The sequence below is a fragment of the Cryptotermes secundus genome, unplaced genomic scaffold (assembly GCF_002891405.2).
Source record: "Cryptotermes secundus unplaced genomic scaffold, Csec_1.0 scaffold603, whole genome shotgun sequence".
NCBI lineage: Eukaryota > Metazoa > Arthropoda > Insecta > Blattodea > Kalotermitidae > Cryptotermes > Cryptotermes secundus.
The window spans coordinates 70,407-97,160 of record NW_019721770.1 but is presented as its reverse complement, the minus strand read 5'-3'; the positions used below and the strand labels follow the sequence as shown (position 1 = coordinate 97,160).

The 26,754-nt window shown below is 41.1% G+C and overlaps 1 protein-coding gene across 1 annotated transcript in view; it reads right to left on the bottom strand.

Annotated features, from left to right (window-relative positions):
* LOC111875750 overlaps window positions 1-26,754 on the bottom strand; it is a 135,581-nt gene that overhangs the window by 44,694 nt on the left and 64,133 nt on the right. The window contains exon 2 of the mRNA XM_023872246.2: window positions 10,653-10,776. The gene's annotated coding sequence lies outside the window, so the exon portion shown is untranslated. The remainder of the gene's footprint in view (window positions 1-10,652; window positions 10,777-26,754) is intronic.

Below are 26,754 nucleotides of genomic sequence, written 5' to 3'. Positions count from 1 at the left end.
TTAATTAGAGTCAGTGAGCAGAGGAATATCCTACATGAAATAAGAAAACGGAAGGCTAATTGGATTGGTCATGTTTTACGCAGAAACTGCCTTCTAAAAGAAGCTATCGAAGGAAAGATAGATGGGCGGATAGAAGTGACAAGAAGACGAGGAAGAAGACGTAAGAAGATGCTGGATGACCTTGGGGACAGAAGAGGATACTGTCATGTGAAGGAGAAAGCTCTAGATCGCATTAAGTGGAGGAATTGTTTTGAAAGAGACTGTGGACCTGTCGTCTTGACAGATTACTGATGATGATGATGATATATATATATATATATATATATAAAGTTTCATAAATATAAGACTTGAGGTTTTCACGGCGGTGACTATGAAGAATGCCGTCTTCTGGGATGTGGCGCTGTGTAGATCCTCTGTGAACCGAGTCAGTCTGCAGCACCCGCTCAAGCGGGTTTCCTCGTTCGCTGATTTTTCTACTCTGAAGTTGGAGTTCATCCGAAACGTCAGTTCACACAGGATCTACACGGCGCCACATCCAAGAAGACCGCATTCTTCAAGTTTCATAAAGATTTGTTTAGGCATTCAAATGTTGATAAGGAAGATACACAGGCACATAGCTTGCTGATCGCATAAGCCTACTTCTATGTTTCATTCGAAATAAGGAATATAGTCTAATAATCGTTAGGTTATTTCTTTAGCGCCTAGTTCAGCCAGCAAAGAGACTAAGTTGGGGGCTAAATGATCAGAGAACTAGGGTTCAATTCCTGTTCGAGGCAGAGACCCTTCTCTTCGTCACCACCTTCAGACCGACTCTGGGATCCACAAAGCCTTCTATCCATTGGGTCCCGGAGGCTCACTCCCCGCGAATAGACCAGTCGGAGTATTAGAATGGCTGAAACTCTACCTCAATAAGAAAGCCAAGCCCCAAATTGGGCTGTAGTGCCAATCCTTTACCATCCATTAGGCTCATTTACAGTGGCGAAATTTTAAAATTAATTCGTATGTTATGTCGCCTCACAACAAACACATTAGAATATGAGTATGAGTATGAGGGGTTAGCCATAAAAACCTGCGGCCCTCGCACTGCGACCTTCAATGAGCTATTGTGCTTCCCCTCGGTTTAACCCCTTATTTATACCAACACTTCGAATGAAATGTAGAACTTTATTTATGGGGGCGTCGTAAAAGTCACTTGGTTCCATGAAGAATTGACCCAGGTGGCGATATCTTAGGTAAGCTATAGCCTCACAATCACATAGGGTGTGTGTGGCTGTTTCATCTTCTTGTAGGCACCTTTCACGAGTCTGTCAGTACTAGTTTGAATAGGTGCCTTGTTAGGTGGCAGTGTCCAGTAAGTAATCCTACCACCCATTTTAGTTGATCTCTGTTTAATGTTAACAGTTCCCTCGTTCTCTTCGCAGAGGGTCCTGATATAAATCCTTTTGCCTGTTTGAGTCCAGTTGTGGATTCCCAGTGTTTTTTGTGATTTCTGTTAGTCCAGTCCCTGATCGCTTTCTTGGCAACTCCACTTGAGATGCTACAAGCTGGTTCAGGTCCTGTGAACGGCTGTTCCGATCCTGTTCTTGCCAATTGATCTGCGGTTTCATTCCCAGCAATACCCTCATGGCCTGGCACCCATATCAGCTGAACTCTGTTATGTCTGGCCAGTTGTGTGAGGGATTGGTGGCAGTCCCAAACCAATTTTGAAGTGCTTTGGTGTGTACCAATTGCTTTGATTGCAGCTTGACAATCTGATAGAATATAGATATTCCTATTTTTGTAGTTTCTATCTAATTCTCAACTGCACATGCCTTAATGGCATACACTTCTGCCTGGAATACTGTTGTATACTGACCAAGGCCGAAACTGTGTTTCTGCCGTTCCATCATAATACACTCCGGCTCCAGTGCCTCTATTTGTCTTGGAACCATCTGTATACCAGATCAGCCCCCCTTTTCTATCTGGCCGAAACCCGTCTTCCCATTCACTCCTGTCAGGAAATCTGATCATGAAGGTTTTATCATAAACATGTTTCGGTATCATTTTATCAGATCCCATCTGTAGGATGGGTTCCTTTTTCGTGTCCTGATTCACGTATTCACGTCCAAAACCTTCAGATTTAGGTCTCATATTAGAATATACTTCGACTGTGTTCAGCCCCAAGCATTTTAATTAGGAGTAATTTTTAATTATCATAATTTGGAATGAAATTAACACTTATTAATTGAAATAAACAACATTCTGTTCATGAACAAATAAAGGAACGAGAGTTGTGTCCTTCCATCTGTCGGAGCCCATTATGATTCCGGTACAGATGATTGGGTTGTGGCCTGAATTGGTCTTATACAGTTCATAGTAAAATCTGAGTATATGCTCTTACACTATTATTATAATTTTTGTTAAGGTTGAGGCTCTATTTTACACTAAATACTAAACGTATTTTCAGATTTTAAGGTATAACTGACTGACTGGAACAGAGTCATTCTTGAGAATCTAATAGTCGTCCAGCTAGTTAACAAATTCACAGTCATTTATATAACACAATTATTCATTTGGGTGTCAAAGAAACCAGCTGTTGATTCCCAACCTAAGCCAGAGAAACCCAGCCCTCATACCTCCCCCCTTCCACGCCATACTTTATTAAAGATACTAATAAAAACATAATCCGTGGCCTGTAGTCCGCAAGCGCACTATACCTACCGAGCGACCGCCGCTTGTCGGCGAAGTTAGTGCCAACTTTTGCGGATAGTGTGTGTCACGTGGTCAAAGCAACGAATCCCTTAATCTCGGGTTTCTAGGCCGAAGCAGCTATTCCCCTGAAACAGCTTCCCAATTATCCTCACGGGGCTGAGTGGACCCCGTTTACAGGCCCACTACTTCTCAGAAAATCTGTTGGCGCCGGGAATCTAACCCGGGACATCTAGATCTGTAGCCAGGAACGCTGACCACTAGACCACAGAGGCAGTTAAAAAGGTACTTATACAATGTAATATTATTCTCTCATCTACGCTTATATCTTACAGCTAGAAGTTTGCATGCATTTCTTTTCTCTGTAATGAATACTCTCGTTTACTGTATCCCCTTTGATTTGATCATTCTAATAGTGTTACGTACATGGTACAAATTATGGCGCTTCTTCCAGGCTCCTGTCACTCCCCACTGCTAGGTTAAACCAGTTCCCTCAGCACCCTCTCCTGAAACACCTTCAATCCATATTCTTCCCTTAATGTGAGAGACCAAATCACACGCACCGTCCTAAATGAATTAAAAGGCAAAATAAAAAAGTAAGACTTTGTTAAGCGAATGATCCTTGGCAATGTAAACGAAGATTAAATTTACTGCATTCTTGTACGTGACACCATACAGTATGGTGGATTGTTACAGTCATTTTAGTCTCCGTGGTAGGAGAGTACTGAAGATGGGGCAGCAAGTTCCTCCAGGATGTATAGGCTACACGGCTGGGCACCCAAGAGCAGTCTCAGTGAGGGCCTCAGATCTCTCGTAAACAACGGATGAAAAGGTAACAGGCCATGGAGGCCCATATTGTTGTTAGACGTCGAGGCTCCGACTTTCACTAGACAATCGGCTCACAGATGGCGGTGAGGTTTTGATCCTTACGCGCCGGCCACCATTTACCCCCAGGAAGATTCCTGGTACTCATTTCTGTTAAAGGCTGAGAATACCTCATGACCATAGTGCAGCTGGAACGATTATGTCAATTGAAACAACAAATGAATTCATCGGGAATCGAAACCGCGACTTTCAGGCTTGTAGCATAGTGCGTCAACCAACTACGCTACCGCGTGCACCCCAAACAACGAAGTAAAGATATAAGATACAAACTCGGTATCAGAAATATAGTCATATATATACATATATAAATAGGAGAGTGGGAAGACCAAGGTTAAGATGGCAAGAATGTGTGTGGCAGGACATAAGAATTTTGGGTGTAAAGAACTGGAGGAATGTAGCATCGAATGGAGAAGAATGGCGAGCAATCCTGAGGAAGGCCAGGGCTCACAAAGGGCTGTCGTGCCAGTGATGATGATGATGATGATATATATATATGTGTGTGTGTGTGTGCGTGAGTTGGACGACGACCAACCAACAGAATACATCAAGACTGAGTTAAAACACAACTTCCCGTAGACAAACCCAACCGGTATTGGACATAGAAGGCAAGGTAGCAAATTGTAAACTCGGCTCTGAATCAGAGAATAGGCTAATGTACTCGTCTTTGACTACATAAGTGAAATAAATCTGTTGGAGTTACATGTGTTTGTTCTATTTTTATTCACGGCCGAGACACATTTTCTGTGCCGGTCTCAAACTCAGGCGTCCCTTTGGCTTAATTCTTCGTTTCATGTAAGGATGCGCTACCGACATTTCAACTACTGGTTCGCAAGTCAAGATAAAGTTGACCCTGTGTTTAATTAAGCACCACACCAAGAAGACGTTTGGAAGAGTAGAGATATTCATTCAGTTCATTCATTCATCTGTGGCTCTACAGCCCTTAGTTGGTTTTTGGCCGCTTTTTCAGGTCCTTAATCTTTTTACACACTCGCTAGGACTCCTTGGACGGGAGATCAGCTCGTCACAAAGCCACTACCTACACACAGGACAGCACAAACACAGAATAAACACACGCAAACATCCTTACCTCAAGTGGGGTTCGAACCCACAATGCCAGTGTTTGAGCGGGCGGCCTTAGATGGCGCCTCCACTGTAGTAGGCTAGTGGAGGAATAGCGCCACATATTCTTAACTTCGCACCATATGGAGAGGAATGGTCAGCTTCACGCCACCAGTTGCTTTACTCCCGGGGAAAATCCAGTTGTGCCTATTGGATAGGAGGATGGGTGGGCTTCAGACCCGGTCTGGATTTTATGGAGTGGGAGGAAATACAATTTTGCGCCATTGGGAAAAATACCAAAGTTTCTACACCGTCCAAGCTGTAGGCGTTGTCATACCGACTCAGGTAGCCCGGTCTCACAAGGTTCGAACGCTTAATTGCGAATTGTCAATTTCATTACTGTACGTCCATTAATGGAAGAAATACTTGCAATATCTTCGGTGCGTGTGTCTACCCATGATGGGATCAGGCGAGGACCGCAGAGAAGGGCAGGAATTTATGAGGAGAGAAAAACAAAAACTGGCGATGTTGTGTAGACAGGAGTACTTACACAATTCTAGTGTTTCTGAACATTATCCATTGTCCGGTCTTTTTATATAAAAACGTTTCGGAGATTGGATTCTGTCTCCGTCTTGAGGTAAAACCTACTCAGTTGGGCCCAATCGATACAGCTAATGCCTGTCTTCGGACAGCAGAACCAAAACAAAACAGGATATATAAACCGAACAAAGCTAAACTGTCAGCGGGAGCTAAGACAAACATTGCAAAACCTCACATACATGAGGCCTTGCACCTACGGTCAAGCATAATTTAACGGAGAAAGTCTATAGTTGGTTGAGACACTATGCTAAATGCCGGAAGGTCCCGATCAGGCGGTTTTTTCAATTTAGGTAATACTTCCAGTCGCACTATGGCCCTGGGGTCGACTCAGCCTCTAACAAAAATGAGTACCAGGAATCTTCCTCGGGGGCAAAGGGCTGCCGGCGCCTAAGGCTGACAAATTTACCTCTATCTGTGAACCGATTGTCTAGAAAATGTGGGAGCCTCGACGTCTTACAACCCTATGGACCTTCACGGCCTGTTACAGGGACAGCTTTACCTTTTACTTTTTACTATCAAAATATAAGCCAACCCTAAAGAGACAAATTCTACATAGTACCAACATAAAAGTACAAATTTCCTGTGCAATTTACGCTGGACGGAGTTGCTCCAATGAAGGGGGCCCAGATGGTAGAGGTGTTCAATAATAATTATATATAGTACTTATCAACACTGTGACCTGAATATACGTTATACTAATTGCTGTTCATAATATTGGTTCAAAAACATATATAATTTAAATTAATTGACAGCTCGTGTTTTGGTTACAGAGACTTCTTTCACCTGTTATGAATTCTTGGATATAATTTCGGTCGAGCAAGCACGAAATTTAGGAATCTGTTTGGACTAATCTGAGCGAGTTTGGCCTAACCTGTACGAGATTTTTGAATAGGTTTTGGTCAAACCGACGTTACTTCTAGGAACCGGTTTAACCGAACGGTGCGAACCGGTTCCTTCACACCCCTGATCATACGCTGCCCTCACTAAGTTTATTTACATGATCTGTCCATCTACATCCGAATGTAGCGATGACTTCAACAATTTTATCGATGTGTGTCAGTTTATTTATTTCCCCTAACCGTGTATAGTAGCTTCATAACTTGTACTCTTCTCCAAGTATAATTAGAATGATCAAGTCAAGGAGGAAGAGGTGGGGAGGGCATGTTGCACGAATGGGAGTACGAGGAATGCATAAAGGATATTGGTGGGAAAGCCAGAAGGAAAGAGACCACAGGGAAGACCAAGGCGTAGGTGGGTGGACACTATTAGAATGGATCTTAGAGAGATAGGATGGGATGTTATGGATTGGATAGATCTGGCTCATGATAGGGACCAGTGAAGGACTCTTGTGAACACGGTAATGAACCTTCGGGTTCCACAGAATGCTGGAAAATTCTTGAGTAGCTGCAGAATTGGCGGCTCCTCCAGAAGAGCTCAGCTCCATGCGTAAGTAAGTAAGTACGTAACCGTGTATAGTAGGCCAATCCAGATAAGCGCCTCAGCGTTTTTTCAAATATTAAGTACACAGAGCTCGACATTTGTTTTACTGGAATTAATGTGAATTATTACACGTATCAATATCCCTGCTTGAATCTTTTTCAATTATCTTCGGCCATGTGGACTTCCTAGACTTCCCACATAATTAAGTTCAATACTCCTTCTTGTTACATGCTTCTTTGTTACTTAGCAAAGACCTACTACTTACTGTTTCTATGTATTTACAGCCCAACACAGTGGCACCTCAGTCTAAGGGATATACTGTCTTCGCTCAGTCGAATACTGGGATTATAGTTTCGAATCTCACGCAAGGCATGGATGTCTATGTGCGTTTATTCTGTGTTTTTATTGTTGTGTGTCTAGGTAGCGGCCTTGCGATGGGCTGATCCCCCATCCTAGGAGTCCTACCGACTGTGTATAGGATCAAGAAAGAAAAGGGCTGTAGGGCCATAATAATAATAATAATAATAATAATAATAATAACAACAACAACAACAACAACAACACGCAGCTTAGATGACACTCTGGTGGATAAGGAACAGACCTATCGATGGTTGAAATTTGTAGCCATTAAAGGGGAAACAGAAAGCTTAATCGTAGCAGCTCAGGACCAAGCAATCAGTACAAACTATTTTAAGAGAAAAATATTGAAAGAAGAGATCGGAAGTAAATGTCGACTGTGTAAAGAATACGAAGAAACTATAGACCATTTAACATCAGGATGTCCCGTTTTGGCGAAGAACGAATATATAGTAAGGCATGATAAAGTTTGCATGCATTTACATTACTCAATATGTAAAGAATTTGGAATTGAAGTACCAGACAACTGGTACTCACACGTGCCTAAGTCAGTATGTGAACATGAGGATATAACCGTGTTATGGAACCAAGGCGTACAAACAGACAGAGAGGTTCTGGCAAACAGGCCAGACATAATAATTAAAAACAAGCAAAAGAAAACTTGCATACTTATAGATGTATCAGTACCATCGGATAAGAATGTAGTACAAAAAGAAGCAGAGAAGAAATTAAAATATAAAAATTTAAGCATCGAAATTCAGCGAATGTGGAACATGAAATGTTTTGTGATACCAGTAATTATTGGAGCCACGGGTACAGTCACGAGAGGGTTGAGAACATATTTGGAACTAATTCCTGGTAAGCACTCCATAGATTCACTGCAAAAAACAGCTATCCTGGGAACATCACACATACTACGGAAAGTGCTACAGTGCGAATCTTGAAGCCTGAGTGGTGAGGTGCATCACTGGTTCAAGAAAAGTAATCCCAGGAAATAAACCTGTGACAAGAGACGATGATGATGATGATAATAATAATAATGTATTTATAGCTACAAAATTTTATATTTTATAATATTGTAATTTTTGCAAGAATATGTTAATAATAGTGCATGTTCAAATTTTACTAACTTCGGAGTTGTAACTTTCTTGAACTTTACATGCAGAATTAGTGGCTAAATGTGATAGGTTCTCTATAGATCGTCGTAACGTCAAAATTTGGGGGTGAATTTGAAATTACATGGAGACGGCTGTGACCTCATCAAGGTACTGTCCAAGTATTTGATTGGAGTTACTGAAGAAAACTACTACAATTTCAGTTAGGATAGCCAATGTCCCGACCGAGATTCGAACCGAGCTGTCTCAGAATAGGAGTCTAGAGCAGTACCGCTACGTATACGGGTTTCATAGTGATTCATAGATAATGAATCGGAAAGAATATAGAAGGAAGCGTTTGTGGCCTAATTTGAAGTACTGTCCAAATGTTTTAGTAGGAAGGATTTGGAAGAACCAGGAAAAACCGGAGCCAGGATAACTGTTGTTCTGGCTGAGTTTCGAACGGATGACCTCCTTATTACAAGTCAGAAGCGTTATTGCTTGAACCAGTTTGCTCTGTAGCCGCTTCGGTTGTTTTACAAACATAACCTTCATATGAGACATCATGTTTTCACAAACGAAGCATCGTGGCGGCGTTGCAAGTATGTCTGCCAGGGAAAGAATGCTATTGGCAGGAAATAGGTTATGTTAAGTTTACTTCTTTGTTTGAATTGTTTGTATTTTTTGTCTTGAATAACCTGCACAGTTTGTGAATTATAAACCGAGCAATCAATCAAGCTTACGAATTGATTATTTTCTTATGGGAAACGTATAGGGTACACGAGGATAGGATTCCTAGCCTCCTAGTGTATGCAGTTGCGGCGGGAGAGAAGCCATTTTGTGTAGTGTCGTGCAGCTGCTTGAGCTGACTTGCCGAGTGCTGCTTATGTTTAGCACAAGTTTATTTTATTTACAGTTTTCGTATGTTTCAGACGGCTTAGATCTTCAGTGTGTTCGTAGAATTTTATAAGATTTTAGAATGTGTAGGTATGCCATAAGTATTCGTAAAATTAAATGCCTTTCTTGGGTTTCTGTTCATAGAAGGGATTTTTGACTGTACTTATTATTGTTTAGAAGTCTACAAACAGTGGGTCACGACTGTCATTCTTGGAAGGGCATCTTACACGTGGGTGGGGGAGAGATGTCCCAAACAGCACATGTTTACATTTTGCTCATACGATTTAATACAGTTTACGATATAATATGTTAATATATTTTATGTAATGTTACATAAATATTTATATGTCTATTTTTTATTTGTTTATGTCTCTCTCCTGATGATTGTTACAATTTTTGCGAGAAGTTGGACATGTCTCACATGTTTAAGCTACTTTCAGATGGTGTTTATTCAATATTCGGAATTAATGATTTTTATTTTATTTATTTTTTCTAAAAAAATAGCAGAACAGCACATGTTTACATTTTGCTCATACGATTTAATACAGTTTACGATATAATATGTTAATATATTTTATGTAATGTTACATAAATATTTATATGTCTATTTTTTATTTGTTTATGTCTCTCTCCTGATGATTGTTACAATTTTTGCGAGAAGTTGGACATGTCTCACATGTTTAAACTACTTTCAGATGGTGTTTATTCAATATTCGGAATTAATGTTTTTTATTTTATTTCTTTTTTCTAAAAAAATAGCAGAACATTTCGAAAAATGGATGTTTCCGTTTTCCCATGGGAGAGTGGGAGACTACTACCCTGCTGGGTCCATTGGAAAGATCTAACCTCAGTCACTAGACCCATCAACAGTTGAGGGAGTAAGAGATTCAGTGATTGAGGTTAGATCTTTCTAACGGAACCAACAGGGTAGGTGTCTCCTACCCCATCATCTGAGGACGGAAACAGATCCAGTTTCTGAAATGTTGTGTTTTCTTTAGAATACCGGTCTATATATAAACGCGATAATCCCAAGTGTTATATCTTCGTCAGAACCCTTTGAAATCTTCTTACCTCAGTAGTTTATTTAAACGTCTGTGTATCCGTAGTCCGTCAAAAATGCAAAAATTGTTTTTTCATTAGTGAAGCCAACACGACACGCTGCTAGACAGTACAACAATGCAAAGGGCATGTTACAGATTGCAGACGTAGCAAAACAACGGGCTAACAAACAGAAATACAAGCTGCAAAAACGAACCTTCTGGAATAATCACATATCTCCATACAAGTGGATGACGCCCCTTATGAGATGGAATATGATTTTACCAAAAAGAAATAATACAAAAATATTATAAAAAAGAAATAAATTTAATGGATTGTGATTAATTATTTATGCTATTTTTAAGCGGAATGCAATGCTCGGTTTTAGCGAACATCAGAACAGTGTAACGGTTTGGATGCAGTAAGATACCTGAAGATGGCCATCTATGGCCGAAACATGTTGTGTTAAGTGTTACATGGTGAATAAACATTTATTGTATTATTGACGGACTGTGAATACATAGACGTTTAATTAAAGCTTTGTAACAGGATGCCGAAATACAGAATCAGAAATGTATCCTTGGATATACTTACGGCTGACGGTGTTGCGCGTTATCCGTTCCGGGTGATTGTTCCTCATTTGCACGTGCCTCGAGCTGTTGGATCTGCACGTTTGGCAGGACAGCTGAAGAGTTCTCCTGTTGCCAGAGCTGCTCATCTATGAAAGAGGGAAGTCACGTTACACAAGCGACGTATTCTATTCATAGTACTTGCAAATTCTAATAGCCTATCCTGCAAGGTCTGTTATGATGGCCGTGCCATAGCTCAGGCGGTAAGTCGCCGGCTTCCCACCGCGGAGCCCCGGGTTCAAGCTCACGACATGTCATGTTGGATTTGTGGTGGAAAAAGTTTCACTGTGAACAGGTTTTCTTCGAGTACTTCGGTTTCCCCTGCCAATTCTCATTCCATCTACTGCTCCACACTCATTATCGTCCGGAGCCGGTGCAGTAGGCCAGTAATGGCCGACGTATCAAATGGACTCAGTCTCACCCCATCACAAGAAACTAAAAAAAGTCTGTTATCAGTACTGAAGAAAATGCGGTGTCCTTTCAGAGGATCTTTCTTTCAAGCAGAGAGATTAATTGACGCCGTATGTATTAACTTACTTATAATGGCAGAGTGTTTCTAAAACACAAAATGTTTTATGAGGTTCTAGTGACTTCAACGTGTGACTTACATGCTTGGATCTGAACAGGAAATGATCTGTTAAACTATTATAAGTTTCAATATTGTCTCTCCTTTTAAAGGCGTGAATGCAATTAAGCTCTTCAATTTGATATACTCGTATATGGCAAAGGACACTGGTTGGAACACAGAAAAGTTGAGAAAAGCCTGAAAGTTCTTTCATGGGTTATAATCTGAGCTCAATTCTTTGGGAATTGTTCATATGCCGGGTAAATCAGTGAGCAAATGGCAAGTGATAACTACTTATTTTTATCTTATTCGTCCATAAATATGAAATAAATAGTTGACTTGTGTTATTCACATTTTGCGTCAAAATACACGCATGTTCAGAAAAAACTTATAAATCATAACTGGAACAGAAGACCATATGTCATAAAACACTTGCGTTTATCTCTCTTAAGGGAACTCCATTATGTGCGATGTAACGCTGTTTAGTCCGTTGAAAGTCAAACGGCGTTTAGGAGGAACATATTACCTCCATCTTCAGGATCGAAGAATAAGCTAAGTAAGAAACCAACGTGAAAGCACGTGGAAAGCAGAACCTTTTAAGTCGATTTCTTGCTTATTCCATAATATGTTTAACACTTTATAACTTTTGATATGTGGTATATTTTATATATTTTATTTTTGTCGTATTTTGTATCTACTACTTTAATTGTAACACCAACTTGAGGTAATATAATAGTACGACAAGTTGCACTGGTGTGAATCCGTATCGGCAGTTCAGCAACTCTACGAATTTCTATATATAACTGCCTGATGATGTCTTATACGACCGAAACATGTAGCACGAATGGGGATCGAATTGTGAAACATTGAAACTGAGTGTGTTTGTTGTGTTGACGGTTAACCTAATTCCTATATATATGAGTTTCTGTGTGCCTGAATTGTAGAAGTCTGCAGCCAGTCCACTGAACCAGTCTTTAACCTTCTTCATCACTGCTTCATTGATACCTGAAGCGATTTTTTCCATCCTCCCTACATTCCGGACCTGGCTCCAAGCGATTTTCACTTGTTCACGCACTTGAAGTAGTTTTTGGGGCGCACGCGCATCCGTAGCGATAAAACAGTGAAGAAGACTGTTAGAGACTGGTTCAGTGGACTGGCGGCAGATTCCTACGATTCACACATTCAGAAACTCGTCACATGATACGTACGGCAAGTGCCTGAATCTTCACGCGGATTACGTAGAAAACTGATTTAAGGTCTGTAGTAATGATGTAAAATAGGGCCGCACCATAGCTCAAGCGGTTAGTCGCTGGCTTCCCACCGCGGCGGCCCTGGTTCGATCCCGAGTCTGGTTAAGTGGGATTTGTGGTGGACAAAGTGGCGCTGGGGCAGGTTTTCTCCGAGTACTTCGGTTTCCCCTGCCAATCTTCATTCCACCAATTGCTCCACAATCATCCTCACCTATCATCTGGGGCTGGTACAATAGGCGAGAAGTGGCCTCAGTACAAGGGACTTAGTCCCACCCCACTAGCAATAAAAAAAATGATATAAAAAACTTTTTCAAATTTTATTGATTAATCTTGTAATACCAAATGGTCTTTATTTTCTGGGAAACCTACGTGTGTGTGTGTGTGTGTGTATATATATATATATATATTGGTATTTGTCGCTTGATTACCAATCGGTGGCTTGTATGTCAAATTTTCTACTACAGAGGCGCCCTGATCTCGAATGACATCGCATTCATAACACTGATTTGACACATGTCAGTTGTATGTAGGCCTATGCGTACGCGTTTTTTCTGTCTTCATACCAGATTTCACATATACTCGTAGTTGCAGTAGTTTATTCATTATCGTCACCAAGCAGAAAACAATTACAAATTTCGCACTGTCGTCATGTTGTCTTTGTACTATTACATTAACTTAAAGAATTTGCATTTTCTCTTTCAAATGTAGGTACTTCACGGAAGTTTTGTAGGACTGAATTCTGTTTTTGCCTTTCTACAGGTTATACACGTATAACAGCAGCCTCACAAACATACAATAAGAAAGTCATAGTCTTTGTATTTCTTTTTACCACAACATGATTCGACCGCATGCAGTCGTCATCAGGTGAACATATGTAGAGTTACTTACTTATGGAGATGAGCCCTTCTTGAGGAGCTGCCAATTCTGCAGCTGCTCAAGAATTTCCCAGCATTTTATGGAACCTAAAGGTTCATTACCATGTTCCCAAGAGCCCTCCGCTGGTCCATATCCTGAGCCAGATCAATCCAATCCATGCGATATCATCTCTCTAAGATCCATCTTAATATTGTCCACCCACCTACGCCATGGTCTTCCCATTGGTTTCTTTCCTTCTGGCTTTCCCACCAATATCCTATATGCATTCCTCGTCTCCTCCATGTAGACTAATCTTTTAAAATGTGTAAAAGTAAAAGTATGAAAGTAAATAAGACATAAATGGAAATTCTTTAGATCCGGACCAGTTTTACATGAGTTGTATACAAAATAATATCGTATTTTTAAAGTTGTGAAGTTGTAAACGAATTTGTATTGTAAGAAAGCAAAGCTCACCTCAGAATATACGGTCTTCGGGGCCTCAGTCGAACCAGAGACTTCACGAATGCAGTTGAGCACTGTGAACCATTAAGCCTCTGTGCTCCAGCTTTATATATCATAGTTCCTGCAGATACGGGAAACAATGAAAAGTTTCGAAGCGATATTCGCATTTCTCTGTGTTCTGTGGAGGTGGGGACTCTGCTGACCAGGCACTTACTGTACCAAATGATGGTACTCCATTCTGCACTGATGACTTCCACTTTTGTGGATATAAAGAGTCAGACGTGGAAGATGGAATGTTTTAAGACTCCCCCAAACCTTCTGAACATTAACTGGATATCGCAGTCCCTTATAACAGCTCCTTTCTTCAGAGATCTTCCTCTCAAGCTCTAAGCAACGTCGTTGAGCCATTTTTCAGTTTGAAACGAAGGGCAGTGATTTTATTTTGATGTGGGGCATTTCAAAAGCCTATGAGGCCAAGGCTTAGATAAGAGGATAATACTAAAATAGAATGTTCTCATCCAGAATTCCCATTTGCCCAGATGGGGCTGCATTGTCGTATTTTTGCTATAGGTCCGAGTGCCCATTTTTCCTATAGCCTGCTCATATAACCGAAACATTTCTCATCCTGCATACTTAAACTTTGGAGACTGAGGTAGCACTTTCTTTCGGAACCTCACCCCCAGCTTAAGAAAACTACAAAAGATCACGACACAGTTAACCACAGTCTGAAGAGTCCTGTCGTATAAACCTCAAAACTTATATTGAAATGAGGATGTGGACTGGATTCCAGGCTGAGGTTAATTAGCGGGCTCTTGTGAACACGGTCATGAAACTGTGAGCTTCATACACGGCTGGAGCCCCGCTCCCTAGAATTAGTGACGTATGTTTATAATTTTCTTCAACATAAATTTACGCCTTCTGAAAGTTGTCAGAAGTAATTTCAAACGTTAGCGCAGCCTCGACGCCAGTAATTTGTAGCGAAAAAATTTCTAAGCGTTAAAATTGTATGCACCTAGCTACAGTGGTTTCTTGTCTATCATTGCCAAACCAGAAAGCATCTGCAGCTTTTACACAGTCTTCTTTTCGTTTATATTTTACGAAGAAAATCCTAACTAATCCTTGCTTGTTTTTAGATATATTGCACACCAACATTCAGGACTCTACTAATGGTGCCAGCATTACTCAGAGAACGAGATGGGAATTGCTGTAAGGCACCAGCAAACAGACTTCCCAAGCATGGGTATAGCATTTCAGTTCTCACGCTGTTTGTTAAAATGGGAGAGCTTTAGAGAGAAACATTTTATGGTATGATACCCACGCAGAGCCTTCTGTCTTTCCCTTAATTCATTCATATGCATTGTGCATTTATTTTATCAATTTGAATTCAGCGCATTCATGCAAATTTTCTCTTCATTGGGTTTTTTCTCTGTTCTTCTATATTTATTTCCTTCCTTCCTTTTTCCGTTTGCTGCATTTATTTCATTTTACGATTTCTGACGCGTTCAAAACGAAGGGGTGCAAGAATGCACTTATTAGTTTCATCATGTACGTCCGTCTGTCCACATATAACAAACCGAGAGATGCAAGTTTTATTTAAAATTGTAGACGCATTTCGGTTTTCGTTGCCATCCGACAAAAATATTGGACAATTTACAACTCTAAACGTAATTATTTGTTATTTCTTTATTCTTTTTTGCGTATATTTCAAACGTAACTTTCTAAACAATAATCGGAAAGAAAAATGTTTCAAACAGAAATACTATATAATAATAAAACATACATTTTATGACAAACATTTTTGCCGTATGAATGAGTTAATGTATGTATGTATAAGGAGTGGGCCTTCTCGGCCCTTGCACCGCGACCTGCAGCGATCTGTTGTGCTTCATTTTTTCCCGTAAGTTTTACGGATTTCAGAAGTCGGTCAGAGTAACCGCGCGATCTAAGGCATGTACTGTCTTCACTCGCTCGAACGCTGGGATCGTGGATTCGAATCCCACTTAAGGCATGGATGTTTGGTGCGTATATGCGTTAATTCTGTGTTTGTGTTGTCCTATGTTTAGGTAGAGGCCTTGGGACGAGCTGATCACTAGCCCAAAGATTCCCATCTTCTGTGAAAAATTAATGCATGAATGAATAAGGGGTCATGGCCCTGAATGAGCTGGAAGAGTGATTTAAAAAAAATGCGGGTTTCAGAATGGTTAAAGAAAAGGGAATAAACCGGCGAACGATTACCCTGCGAGTACATTTCGTAAATTGTCTTCTTTTCGCCTTACTTTCGCATATTAGGCTTTCGTTTTGTTCTCTTTCTCTTCCTTTCTTACCCGTGTTTCTCTTCTGTCTGCATTTCCTTTCCTGTGTGTTCTTTGTCCGAGCATTTACTTTATTTAAAATATGTGAATTAAAGATATAATGATTGCTATGAAATGAATTATCACACTGCCTACTGAAAATACAACGCAAAACATGGGAAATTAAATATGCATGGAACTTAACGACTCGTATAGCACAAATAAATCACTCAGAAACTTTCCGCTATGTATCATAAATATAGGAGGTTTATTCATAACAAAAATCTTGTATAAACTAAATTTCCTACAAAACCGATTCTATTAATCACACCCTCTGACAGAGGAATGCAGCAGGTTAACTCGTGTTCTTATGGAGATAAGAACCCCATGCCGCTTCGGTATCCTCTCAGTGCGTTTCTTAAAATAGCCAACTGGCACATTTAGACAGAATGTATTCACTTCAGAAACGTATTATCCAAACATATCTGGAAATAAGTGACGTTTAGCGAGTCTGATGTACCGTATGGTTCAGATGTCTTTGAACCATGTAGCTCTACAAGCAATAAAACCGAAAACTACAAAAACTGCTTCGGAAAATATTCTTCGAACATATAGCAAATAAGATCCCAGTCTATTTGGAATGCATCATCTTCTCTTTGGTCCATTTTTTAAGTTGAATAGGCTATTTACCGTAGGCCCTCTTGGGAAGAGAGTTACTATGCTAATTTTTATTCATCTTTTTTTTCCCTGATCCATTAGAGCGTTACTGTTAAGTTGGTGAGTGGAGATGTGATGAGTCTATACACATACATACCGTACATATATATGTGAGGATTTATGTGCATCTGTGTGCATATATATACGAGTATATACATGTTTGCTTAGGTAACAAGATAAAGTTGTTCCTGTGCTTAATTAAGTACCTTGCCATGAATAGGTATGAGGAAGTGGAGGTATAGATCCACCATTCTTAACCTCGCCACTAGATGGAAGTGAGATAAGCTGCACGCAACTTCCGCTTTACTCCCGGGGAAAGAGTTCTCGGTATCCATTGGATAGGAAGATGGGTGGACCTCAGAGCCGGCCTGGACGCTGTGGAGAAGAGAAATATTTCTTGTTCCAGCCTGGAATCGAGCCCGGACAGTCCAACCTGTAGCCAGTCCCTATGTGGACTGAGCTATTCCGGCTCCGTCTCTGAATAGGGGTGCCGAAAATAACAAACACTCCAGTTCCTTGTTACTGTACGTAAGCCTTAAACAAGAGAAAGCGTGAATAAAACTGCAGCGTTGTTTGGTTTGAGCGTTCTGTGTATAAGGTGATGTGGAAGTGGTCGTGGTCAATCTGATGTAGCAAGGAAGTCACCGAAACACCTCTCTAGACGGAAACTAGGTGCTTGCTAATGTAAGTTTCTCGGCAAAATAAACGACACGTAATATTTTGAACCAGGTTATTTACTCCCCGATATAACAGGCCCCCTTCTTCACATCCTGCGCTCTTATCGAAGGACACGCTCGAATAAAATTTTCTAATAGGATTCGTACGGGTCACGCGGTAGTGTAGTTGGTTGAGGCACTATTCTACAAGCCGGAAGGTCGCGGGATCGAATCCAGATGAGGTGGATATTTTCAATTGACCTAATCCTTCCAGCCGCACCATGGCCCTGGAGTCGACTCAACCTCTAACAGAAACGAGTACCAGGAATCTTCCTGGGTGTAAAGCGCGGCCGGCGCCTAAGGCTGACAACCTTACCGCCATCTATGAGCCGATTGTCTAGAAAATGTGGGAGCCTCAACATCTCACAACCCTATGGACCTCCACGGCCTGGTACAGGGATACCTTTACTTTATTTTCTTTTTTTATTTAATAGTATTCCTAACTTCACTCTGAAGTTGACGACTGCTATGCACGCTGAAAGGTCGGAAGATTTTAGGCCCCGAAGGCGTCGAAGTCGCGCAAATCGAATGTTAGAAATGTGCAACATTTTGCATTTAGCCTGATTGAAACTATCGACAGCTTAACGTGGTATAAGAAGGCTATAACTCGGGGTTTCATTAGTTACATCCTTGCTATAAATGTTTACTCTGTGTATGATTGGTTCTTCATGGATCTAGTCACAGATACGATTTTATTTCCGTCATAAACGAATATGTCTACTTTGTGATTGATGTGAAGGTCAGCTCCGTTATATTTTCGTCCAAACCCAACGTTCTGTTTGGCGTGTGAAATATACGGTCGTGATATCTACGTCATGTTTACCTAGGAGACTTTTAGACACGGTTATTTTTTAAAGCAGGTTTTCCTTGTATAACTACGTGGACGAGCCTGTTGTACATATTTGCAGTGGGCTTCGTTCATTTACTGCCTTATTCATGCTTTCACTCGATGCCCTCATCCTAGTGATTACCACTGTTCGAAAACCGCCCGCCCACACTCGAAGAGAGCTTGTTCTGCATCCTAATTGCGTCTGGAGAAGCCCTAGCTCTACCTATCACAATTGTATCCCACGAGGAAAGTCAAAGAATGAAGTGAATCATTGTTAAAACACAGCATATATAAACTGTTAGATCTGGTCTTTGGCAGATGTGAAAGCACATTCTTTTGCTTTCCTATTATTAACACATGCGTAATTTTAGAACCTGGAAATAGCTGCATGACTACCGTCATCACAAATGCCCCTTCCAAGTGACTGTATTGCAGTGTATCAAATAGCTCGGTTCTCTTTCAAGGATAAGAAATTAAAAAGAAGTCTAGGAACTAGAAATCGGGTAAGATGAGTGATTCTATTTATCTGTCCGTCTGTTTGTCTCTCCATCAGTCCACCTGTCTACCCATCCATTCATCCATCCACATACCTCCCTACCTACCTAACCTATCTATCTATCTATATGTATGTCTGTCTGTCTATCTATCTATCTATCTGTCTGTCTATCTATCTATCTATCTATCTATCTGTCTATCTGTCTGTCTATCTATTTATCTATCTGTCTATCTATCTGTCTGTCTGTCTGTCTGCATGTCTGTCTGTCTGAATGTCTGTCTATCTATCTATTTTTATTCCTGTTGCGCCCACTTGTAGTATAGGGTATCAGCGAAACATTTCGTTTCGCTTCAGTTTCTTAATCATCGACAGTCGGAAGGACTCCTTGGATGGGCGATCAGCCCGACTCAAGGCCGCTACATACACAGGGCAGCACAAACAGAATAAACGCAAACATCCATGACTTCAGTGGGATTCGAACCCACAATTCCAGCGTCCGAGAGAGCGAAAACAGTTCATGCCTTAGGCAACGCGGCCACTATGGTCGGCAGATGAGCGATTGATAGCACGTAATCCAGTATGTCTGCAGTAGGTGGTAGAAATAGTGGTTTTGGAATCAGCTTTTGTAAAATCTTTGTTTATCCTGTTGTTTACCTACAAAGCCCGGCATCTTTTCTAGTACATCCATAGGCTTGTGAGTGTAGATGTATTCTCATTCTCCTCCTTGAGGATACCGCCTTATCGCGAGGAGGGTTGCTTCCGAAATGAGCAGGAGAGCTATGCTGGCGGGAGCGTAAGCTCCTGGTAGAGCCACTCATGCCAGACAGGTCAAAGGTAGGGTCCTTCAGGTTGGGGGTGTTGGGGGAGTAGCTGACGCCCTCACCACAGAAAGGATTTACTGTTACTAAACCGTGGAGGAGACCCAAACCTACACACAGGGTTGTAGTGCCAGTGAAAAAGAAAAAGAAGAAGAATTTCCATTCACCTTATCCGATATAGCATGGAGAAAAGAAGAATTAAAGATGGCCAAAATATGTACGGTCTCAGCTTTTTCGGTCTACAGCTGAAATTAATTTTGTGTGACCGGGAATATAAAAGTTTGTGTGAGTCATATCCTACGACGCATTGTATGAAGAGTAAATAAAATAAATAAATTCAGGGCCAAAGTTAATATTGACGTGAGTGACGATGAAAGGCATAACCCAGTTTCTCTTAAAGTGGCTCGTTGTTTATATAAGGCGCTGAAAACAGAATTTAAGTGTGTTCTATATCGAAGTGGCAAGTGAAAGTGAAGGGGTATTTACGTGTGTAGAATGTCCTTGATTGCTAAAATATATTTTACATAATTCTATCAATATTACCGCTGCGTCGTACTATGTTTCTTTGAGGCTGTTTGGTTTTTTCTTAGGCCACTACAATATACACGCCTGTAGAGTCAGATAAAATGGGAAAGTGATTGTAAGTTGTGAAACACAACAGGTAAAAAGGGAGCAGTCACAGTCTATATCAAAATCTGATCCTCTAATTTTACATTTGGGAAGACTGAGGAGGACCACGAAAGAGGTTATGATGGCTGGTAACCCTGCTTAGATTCGAACCAGGACCTTCATAATATAATGGTACTGATCCAGTACTCCAGGCTCCTCGATGCTATTTGCTTGGAGTAACTGAAGAATAAAGTGATTGCAGCAAGGAGTACATAAAGAACCGTTAAAATTACTGGGATGTGTTAGTGTTGTGTGTTTCATGACGTGAGTAATGTGTGTAAACACGGATCAATGTGTTGGGTGGAGGAGAAGTTAACTCCAGATTCCATTGCGGTGTTAGTAAATATAATGTACAAGTTCATGAACTATTTATGGTCCTTATGATGTGATGTGTTACATGTTGCAACACAGCCTTCTCTGTTAAGTGAGCACGTGATATTTATAAATCTGCTATTATAAGTGGAACGTTGAAGTTGACACTCGTAACGAAAATTTTATTTTAGTTTTCGATTTTGTTATTATTAAATTATAAATTGTTATGGTGTGGTCTAGTGGCCAGAGTTCCTGACTACAGATCGAGAGGTCCCGTGTTTCGATTCCCTGTGCTACCAGATTTTCTGAGAAGTAGGGGGTCTGGAACGGGGTTCACTCAGCCTCGTGAGGATGACTGAGGAGCTATTTCAAGGAAATAGCGGCTCCAATATAGAAAACCAAGATTAACGGCCGTGGGGATTCGTTGCGCTGACCACGCGACACCTTTATCCACTAAAGATGGAACTAACTTCGCTGACAAGCGGCGGTCGCTCGGTCGGTATAGTTCGCTTGCGGACTACAGGCCACGGAGTTTGTTTTTGTTTATGGAAGCAAACAATCAAATAGAAAATAAAGTGTTTGTTCTTAAAGCTTTACTCCGTTCTACGCTTAAGTTTGACGGCATCGTGACTCAGTAAGAATCAGAACGTTTAATATTTTAGAAGATATCAAATTTTCGTGCAGGATGCACACCGTAATATTCAAATGCGTTCAATTTAAAACTTTTTTGTGTGTGTAACATACAGAGCGGCGCAGAAGTCAGTATATACACTTTTTTAAAATAAGTCATATTGTATTATATATTGTGATTTGTCTTTACATGGCAATGTCAATGATAAAATTGTCTACCTTAACTGTTTGAAATTGACTACCTTCTAAATTGATACACTGAAGAAGATGCTGTGGAATACTGAAGCAAATTATTTTGTAAGTTTGTAATCGCTGTAAGTTACTGAGAAACGTTCCAAGAGGGATGAATAGAGTATATTGGTAGGAACGCCAGAAAGGACCACTACGAAGATCAAGATGTATGTGGGTGGATAATATTAAAATGGATCTTAGATAGGAAGGGGTGATGTAGAATGTATAAGATAGGGACCAGTTGAGGGCTCTTGTGAGCACGGTAATGAGACTTCGGGTTCCGTAAAATGCTGGGAAGTTTTTGAGTAGCTGCACAACTGGTGACTTCTCAAGAAAAGCCCATCTCCATGAAGTTAATTAATTAGTTAAATTTGATCATCATTATGGAAGAAACCCCGGATTTACTGGAGAGTCATACAACTCGTGACTGAACTTCACAGATCAATGCACACACATACTAGTGTCCTCAGTCACGTTGTTTGGCAGCGGCTTCCAACGGCGGACATTCCCCTGCTTCTGGGCTCATGTTATCGCAGGGTGGCGACCATTTCACACCAAGCTCATACTCTCGCCATTGGCCTCAGTTGCTAGCTCCCGGGCTGGACTGATTTCCAACTGCCAACCTGCAGTTTCAGCTGTCAATTCTTTGCTGGCTTCCGGGTTGAACTAACTGCCTTCTAACTGTCGAACTAACTTACAACGCAAAATCGACTCCTTATGTAGCCTAGGCGCGGACAACATAGAAAACGCTGCTTACCACCGTTCTCCAATGTTGCGTGCGTACATTGCTTAGCGATGGCTCTGGTATTGTTGCCTAGGAATGGCTGTTTCTCTGATCCCTTATTCTGTCAGGCCGCATGTCACAATATATTGAACGTGTTAAAGAGGACTCTGCAAAGTGTGCATGTTTAGACCAAACAGAAATGAACGAGGGAGAACTTCAGTCTTCCACAAAGCACTGTTAGGATCTGAAAGGTTAATATAGGCCAGCGACCTTACAGTTCCGATGTAAGAAATTATTTACAGGCCTGGCTGAGGGCTTGATATTTCCATACTAGGTAGGAATTTCTCATGTTGAAGATTACTTTTCTACCCTGGTAGAAATTAGTTTTTAGGCACAAATCTTCCGGATGAACTGTTGATTCCGTCTTCATTTATTTTATCTTAAAGAAGGAAGCAGCGGATTCTTCCGAAAGTTTGGACCTGTTTCGTAAACTGCATGTTGTCACATTGCATAGACCCTTAAACTTAATATTCAAAGCCCTGAGAATCTTAAATCTCAATATAATTTTTACGCCTGACGTGATCTATGATCATATTCTAAGTCAATTTGGTAAGAACCAGAACAAGAATTGAATGTGCATATGTAACAAGACTTACTTACTCATGGAGCTGAGCTGTTCTTGAGGAGCCGCCAATTGTGCAGCTACTCAAGAATTTCCCAGCATTTTATGGAACCCGAAGGCTCATTACCGTGTTCACAAGAGCCTTCCATTGGTCCCTATCCCAAGCCAGATCAATCCAATCCATCCCATCCTATCTCTCTAAGATTCCTTTTAATATTGTCCACCTACCTACGCCTTTGTCTTCCTAGTGGTCTCTTTCCTTCTGGCTTTCTAACCAATATCATATATGCAAGACTTACATAGTAAAATTTAGAAATACGGCCAGTGAAATCTGTATCTGCTCTTTGTCTCTGTCTATAGTTCTCGCATTCTTTTGTTCACTTTTCCGGATTGGATACAGAAAGAGTGGAAAAATGAAAGCGAAGGAACCGAGCACATCAGGTATTTTGTTGATACATATACCGTCATGTTTTCTTTTGTAACGCTACACGTATGTTCGTTGCTGAACCTGTGTACCCCCCCCCCTCCCCAATTGTTTTCTCTGTCTACTCCCTGGCACTGCTGTTGCACAGAGAATATTACGGGGGAGCCGACAGCAGGAAGTAAATTTATACCACTGAAGGTGATACGTAGTTTCATGTTGAGAGAAATGATGCACGTGCCAGTTGTTACTGACATGCGATTCACGAATTTGCATTGTCTTGTTCACAAATAATGTTCTAAAATGTCATGAAGATTACTGAGATATTTAAAGGAAGCAGTGAGAAGAGATTTCTATTGAAATTAAATTTTTCCTGTGTGTCGCCAGGATTCATGTATGTAGTTTCGTACGCATATTAGTATCTAGGACTGTCCTCTTGATCTACTTACTCAAAACTCAACACTTCTTCTATGACATCCAAGAAACGTCATCTTTTTTTCTGAGCTGTATATCGAGACTGTCTGTGCTGCCATATTTAGGCGATTGTACTAATGAACTTCTGTTGCTTATATCGTTATTAATAGGGTGGTCTAATCTAGAAAGATACGGGCAGAGTACTTTGCACGTACCTGAAAGAAAAGAAGTGTACAAAATACGTTACTTGGAAACCTGAAGAACTAAACCACAAGGGAAATATGAGCATACATTGAAGGAAAACATTATAAGATTTTCCGGGAATAATTGATCGCATACTTTCCTTTTGTACTACACGGACCCCAAAGAAAACGAAAGATAAGGGGTCGTAGACTAAGAAACGGTCAATTGCCTAACAACAAGAAGAGGGACGTCCAAACATACAGACAGTAAGGCGATCTCGTAAGCTTCAAAAGCGTATAAAACGACGTGGGACAACCACACAGACAGCAAGCCTGAAACATTAAGGGTATACGTAGATACATGGTTATGAACAGATGGCTACACTGACAGGCAGAAAGGTGATCTCATAAGCCTAATCTTTTCTCAAAGTATTAAAATAGGCTAAAATGGATGTTAAGAAGAGGATTTGAACTAGCTTCATCTGGCTCAGAACAAAATCCAACGATGAGTTCTTCTGAACATAAAATCTTTGGATGTCGTTAGCGGTGGGTAAGTTCTTGACCAGCTCGGCAAGTACCTAGTCATCGCAAGAGTATAGCAGAATCGCCTCCTATTACGTCATATAGACGGCAGTTTTGATATAAAGAAGTGACCTCAAAAGCTTAATTGTACTGCCTGCCGAATTTTGTATACAGTAAAAGTTTTATTCAGTTTCAGGGCGAGGCGACATTTTGAACCTGAAACAGACTCAGAGGTCGAGCGATTCGTTGCATATAAACATTTTTTACGTGCAAGAAAATATAAACAAAATGTGGACATAGCTAATCGTCAATTTACGCAGAAACTCTTTCCTGAATTATATGACGCTGTTAAGTGAAACGACATTCCAACGCCAGGCGTCTAACTATAAGACGGTCTCGCTATGCCCTTCAAGAGTAGCTGCTGTCAGCGTCCAGTAGTATTTCTCGTTTCCTGTGACTGACAGCTCCTTCTTCTTCAGGTCACTCTTTTACTCCATTACAAAAACTGAAAGAAGGCCGCAGAGCAGAGACCTTGAGATTTCAATGACCATTCAGATACTCAAGAACTTCTCCGCCAATTGTAGGACTCGAAGTATCATTGCCGTGTTCATTAGCGCCCGCCAAGGGCACCTGTTCTGAGCCACATGAATCAAGTCCATACTCTCGTGTGCTGTTCTTCTACCGCATCGGCACACTATTTTTTTTTCCTTGGCACTACAGCCCCAGTGGGCCTAGGCCTACCTCCATGAACTTCTCCGTTCACTTCGGTTTTTCTAGGTCTTACACATTCGGTAGGACTCCTTGGGCGGGTGATCAGCTTGTCGCAAGGCCTCTACCTGTACACAAACACAGAAAAACGCACACACACAAACTAAACATAAATGCCCTTAGTGGGATTCGAACCCACGATCCCGGTTTCCAAGCGAGCGAAGACAGTACATGCCTTAGACCGCTCGGCTACCGTGACTGGCTCCGGCACACTATTTACTCGAAATCTCTATCATAAGCTGCAAGGGTTCAGCGTGTTAGTCCGTTCCGTTCTCGAAAATCAAGCTGTCTTCTTACCTTTCCTGGATCACGTCTTACTGTCATTTGTTCGGGAGCTATTTCTGATTGCATTCTTTGTATATGCTGCATCCAGTTCTTCCTTTCGTTTAGTTGTCTCCCCAGCTTCTTTCCTTGTCCTTGCTAAATGTCTCTGCTGCTCCCAGCCGTCTTTCATCCGCTCTTCTAAGACTCCATACTCTACTTCCATATATTTACTCCACATAAAAATATTGGTTCAAAATACAAAGAAAAGGAATACTTCAAAGTTATCACAGAGTGTCCTTTTACATTATGTTATCTAGTACGTGAAGCTTTACAGTTCCATCCAGTGATATGTAAGCAGCCGTTACTCAACAAGTGGACATATCAGTCTTCAAGTTGTGCCAATGGGTTAGGATCACTTTTAAGATTGTCTTCCCACTTACTCTTAGGGTTTTCAAGTGGTTTCTTCCATTCAGGTTTTCGGACCAAAATGTCGTATCAATTTCTTATCCATCCCATGCGTGTAACATGCCCCGCCCATCTCGTCGCCTTCTTTCTTCGCCCAAGTATAACTCACTCACTTTACAGTTTTGTTCCGTCATCTGTTATGTCTTACACTGTAACTAACTAAATGGAGCTGAGCCCTTCTTGAGAAGCCATCAGTCGTTCAGCTACTCATGACTGTTCAAAATTTTACGGAATCCGAAGGTTTATTACCGTGTTCTCAAGAGCTCCATACTGGACCCTATTCTGAGTCAGCTGAACCCAGTTCATACCACCCCAACCTATATCTCTAAGATCTATTTTAATATTATCCTGCCATCTACATTTAAGTCTTCCTAGTGGTCTCTTTCCTGATGACTTTTTACCAACACCCCATGTGCATTCCTCTTCTCTCCCTGCGTGCTTAATTTTTTTTCCTGTGGCGCTACAGCCCCAATTTTGGCCTAGGCCTACCTCCATGAAACTCTCCGTTTCACTTCGGTTTACTAGATCTTACACATTCGGTGGGACTCCTTGGGCGAGTGATCAGCTCGTCTCAAGGCCTCTACCTGTAGACAAACACAGAAAAACGCACACAAATATCCATGCCCTGAGTGGGATTCGAACCCACGATCCCGGCTTCCGAGCGAGCGAAGACAGTGCATGCCTTAGACCGCTCGGCTACCATGACCGCCCTGCGTGCTTCATACCCTGCCTATAACACTCTCCTTGAAGATCAAAGTAGTGTTTATTAGATAACTGGAGGGAGACGTATCAACTACTTTGCTTATACAGGGAGAATTTTTATTTTCTTGACCTCTTCCACAGT